The following is a 4971-nucleotide window of genomic DNA, read 5'->3' as shown; positions in this document are numbered from 1 at the left end:
GTGTGTGTGTGTGTGTGTGTGTGTGTGTGTGTGTGTGTGTTAATACACAGTGTGTTATCTAAGCTAGCCTTCTGAGACATGCTCAGTGATGCAGAGGTGACCATCAGCATCCCACCCTGGTCAAATGAATGGATGAGGACTAAATGAAGAGGGAGACGTTGGCTCTGCCTTGTTGTGATGTTTGTTAATCATTCTCACAACCCCTCTGGCTTCAATAAAGCAGAATAAAAGAACATAAAAGAACAATTTGGACTGCCGCAGCTGTGAAAAACCAACCCATCACGCCACACAATAGACCCGTCACGCTTCTTTAATTCAGCTTGTGATCTCAGACACGCCCCTATCTCGTGCCACGTCTTTGTTAAAGCCGTGTGTCAGGCGTATCATTTTCTTTTCCCGATGACTCCTGCATGGACCAGATGGTTCAAATCCATAATTCACTGCCAGGAAGAGACCCCACTTCCACATGCCTCCCTACTATGACAGTACTCCCCTCCTGRTCTATTATTGGCCAGAAGCAGCCCACCTCCTCGGCTCATTAGGATCAGCTTTGTCATTGTGGGGAGGACATTTATACACCTTGGGGGTCTACCTGTTACAGAGGCAGAAATGGACAGGGACTGACTGGACCCAGCTGGCTGCTCGGCCTCAGCACTAGAAGAACCAAAACGATGCACTGGTTTGAACAGCTTTAAAGAGTCTGAGATAATGAGTTCATTTGCAAAGGTTTTTGGAAGTTTAGACCACTCAATACATTTTTTTCTCCTGTCAGCTGCCTCCTCCTTCAGGGCTCTTCACAGCGAGCAAACTCACATAAAAAGTGCATCAATCATTAATTTCTTTTTTAATTTAAATAGGACTGAAAATAAAGGCATCAGTTCTGATAAACACTGGCCCTGTGAGTTTGTGATGTTCTCAAACTGTAAGTTTTGTAGAAGATGGATCACAAAACTTTAACTCTGAGTTCAGCTGTCTGTAATTCATAATTAAAAGTTTCCCACTAACATATTATTGTTATTCAGTTCATTGTTCTTACATTTTGCTATTTTTTCCCAAATGTTAAATTTAAATGTAAAAAATACATGTAGCTAAATATTAAGTACTAAATATTAATATGTAAATTTAAATATAAAGCTTGAATGTTGTTTAACGTTGAAGTTTACATTTAAGAATTTCAAAATGAAATGCTGTTGGTGCTCGGCTCTTGTTATGACATCATCATCTTGAGACAATAGCAAACGCTAACACTGCTAATGCTGCTAATGCTGCTAATGCTGCTAATGCTGCCCTACAATAAGTGTGTCAACTTCTTTGCGAATTAGAGGAAGTTTTTTTTTCAAGTCATGCCATTTCCATTCACCTTTTCTGATGTGATACTTCAAAATGCGCATTAAAAAAACGTCGATGGAAACACGGCTACTGTTAACTTCAGCAATAGGCTGCTGTTCACTTCTGTTAGTCACAAGGATTTAAAGCTGCTGTATGTAGTTTCTTGAAAACCCAAAAACTTAGAAAAATTTTGAACAGATACAACTTTGTAGTCCCACCCCCCTGCTCTCAGCTCCCCCTTCCTAAGCTCCTCCCCCACAGCAGGGCCCAGAGTCGGGAGCGCGCACGCTTGTAAACAGGAAGTGAGCCATCTTAAAGGGCTCGACACACGGGCAGCGACAAGCTATAGCATTGAACGACTGTCATCACAGCCAGGGTGAAACCCGACACAAGGGACGCGATAGCGATCGCAGCGTTGCGAATCGCTTTTCAGGTCGCTTGTCTTCACGCAATTTGATTGGTTCTTGACTCTGAAGGCGGGTGTGCATTACGGACGTGTAAACTAAACAAATCTTGCGATGCTAATGATATTGAAAAACAAACACATCAAGATACAGTTTTATGAGGAAAAACTTACCATAAACTTCACCCTGGTGCCAATAAATTCCCACAAAGCTTTTTAGTAATCACTTGGTGAAAGTGTTAGCTAACTGCAGTGTGTAGCATACTCTCCTCTCATTGGTCAATCAATCAAACCCTCGCTGATTGGTTGTACGCTAAGKGACAGCGACAAAAGTTGAACATTTTTCAACTTTCATATGTCGCGTCGCAAGCTCGCGTGTGCACGTCTACGTGTACGAGCGCGAAATTTCACATGCAGTAGTGGTAATAAAGCAGTAGTAAAGTGGTAATAAAGCAGTAATTAATGGGTAATAAAGGACTAATAAAATGAAATAAAGCAGTAGGAAAGGGCAATAAAGCAGTAGTAATGTCATAAAAAAGCAGTAGTAAAGAGGGAATAAAATAATACTAAAGTGGTAATAAAGTATTAATAAATGTATAATAATAAAGTAGTAAAGTGGTAATAAAGCAGAAGTAAAGGTATAATAAAGTAGTGGTAAAGGTGTAATAAAGCAGTAGTAAAGGTAAAGCTGTACTAAAGTGGTAATGACCTAGTAGTAAAGTGTAACTAAACAGCAGTAAAGGGGTAATAAAGCAGTAGTGAAGTGGTAATAAAGCAGTAGTAAAGTGGTAATAAAGCAGTAATTAAACAGTAATAAAGATACTTCTATTTGAACATTTTATTATGACAAGTGAGACGTTTAATGACATTTAATATATAAAAACTCCTTAAACTGATTACATCAAGTAGATTTTTGGGCATGTTTTACTGTTTATTTGTCAACATTTTGTTTTCGTTTTGCACACAGCAGGACAGTCTTTCACACTAACAACCTTGCAGACTTGGCTCTTCCTAATGATGCTCAATCCCCCCTGAAAACCTGATTTGTGAATCTAATCCAAGTGGGCTGTGGATGAYCTGTTATCAGACTGAGACTGGTGCTTGGCATTGATTTTCTCCTGCAGTCTGCGGTCTCTTTGAAGTTGGCTGTTTGATGTGCAGCACACTGCTGGAAAGCAATAAAGCTCAAAAGTTCTCTCCTCCTACAAATTCTGAGACAAACAAARAACTTATTTTATTCTTCTCTCCAATCGATATGACACAAACCTCTGCTGTTTTGCTGCTTAAACTCTTCTTCCAGTTCTGACTGGTGTGAACCTAAAGGTCCAGTCGAGCAGACATGGTTTGTCTCTGAGCTGTTATTGCTGGACACTAATTGGTAAACGTGTGATAGTCAACTGAATGTCCTCAATTGTTTGCAGAGGTTCCTATTTTTCTGGTGTGAGTTGCAAAAGTGGACAGTCTTCTGATAATAATTTTCCARATCTTAGAAAATCTTGTGCAATAAACTTTTCTCAGTTTGGTCAGGAGCTTCTGGAACCTGTTTCAGAAGCACAAGAGCTGCAGGAAGCTGCCTGACAAAAACATGACAACAACAACAAACAACAAATATTAAAACTGCATGAAGAAGTTACTGTGTGGGTGTGGGTGGGCCACAACACAATTTGTACATCTTGGAATACAGTTTTACAAGCTGTGTAATTAAAAAAGTAGCAATGGAGAACAGCTCAGAATTCAATTAGACAGAAATAATTTAGGCTGTCCTTGAAGCCAGTTCCACAGAAATGTTTGCATTTTTTGCCTCCAAAAGAATCATTTTATTTGTCATTTTTAAAAATACAAAAATAGTATTGACTGTAACAATTAGGGCTGCAACAACTAATCAATAAAATGGATAAAAATGGATTATTAATAGTGTTGGCAACAAATTTCATTGTGGATTTGTTGTGTCGAGCATTTTATGATGGTATTAATTTAATGAGGCTTTAAGTTTGAATTTGTGGACAGTGTGAAGACACTTGGAAGACATTTAATGAATTAATGTAATAAACAGCTGTCTTGACTGAAAGTCTTCTTAACATTATCGTCACTAACATGAGACTGACCATGAGACTGACCATGAGACTGTCCATGAGACTGACCATGAGACTGTCCATGAGACTGTCCAAGAGATTGACCATGAGACTGTCCATGAGCCTGTCCAAGAGACTGACCATGAGACTGACCATGAGACTCTCCAAGAGATTGACCATNCTGTCCAAGAGACTGACCATGAGACTGACCATGAGACTCTCCAAGAGATTGACCATAAGACTGTCCAAGAGATTGACCATGAGACTGTCCATGAGACTGTCCAAGAGACTGACCATGAGACTGACCATGAGACTGTCCAAGAGATTGACCATGAGACTGTCCAAGAAATTGACCATGAGACTGACCATGAGACTGTCCAAGAGACTGACCATAAGACTGTCCATGAGACTGTCCATGAGACTGTCCAAGAGACTGTCCATGAGACTGTCCATGAGACTGACCATGAGACTGTCCATGAGACTGGCCATGAGACTGACCATGAGACTGTCCAAGAGACTYTCCATGAGACTGTCAATGAGACTGTCCAAGAGACTGACCATGAGACTGTCCATGAGACTGTCCAAGAGACTGACCATGAGACTGTCCATGAGACTGTCCAAGAGACTGACCATGAGACTGTCCATGAGACTGTCAATGAGACTGTCCATGAGACTGTCAATGAGACTGACCATGAGACTGTCCATGAGACTGTCCATGAGACTGTCAATGAGACTGTCCATGAGACTGTCCATGAGACTGTCCATGAGACTGACCATGAGACTGTCCATGAGACTGACCATGAGACTGTCCATGAGACTGTCCATGGTCAAAGATAAAGACTTCACTAGAATAGTTCACACTTTTATTTCAGGTTACACTCTTCCCTCAAAGACACATTTTACAAAGTACATGGAGAGAAAATATGTAGAGATTTTCCAAGATATAACACATTTGAGTATATTTTTGTTATATTCATTTTTATCTTGAAGCTATTTGACAAATATTTACTTATTTATGCATTACGGTTTAAGATTATAGTAACAGAATTCTCAAACAGCGATTTGCTGTGCCAGTCTAAATTTTCTATTTTGGAATAAAGAGGTCAAAATTCTTATTATTTTTTCTGATTCATCGAATAATCAAAAAAATAATAGAGTGATTATTTG

The sequence above is a fragment of the Austrofundulus limnaeus genome, unplaced genomic scaffold, assembly GCF_001266775.1.
Source record: "Austrofundulus limnaeus strain Quisiro unplaced genomic scaffold, Austrofundulus_limnaeus-1.0 Scaffold414, whole genome shotgun sequence".
Taxonomy (NCBI): Eukaryota; Metazoa; Chordata; class Actinopteri; order Cyprinodontiformes; family Rivulidae; genus Austrofundulus; species Austrofundulus limnaeus.
Note: the sequence above shows the minus strand (reverse complement) of the source record.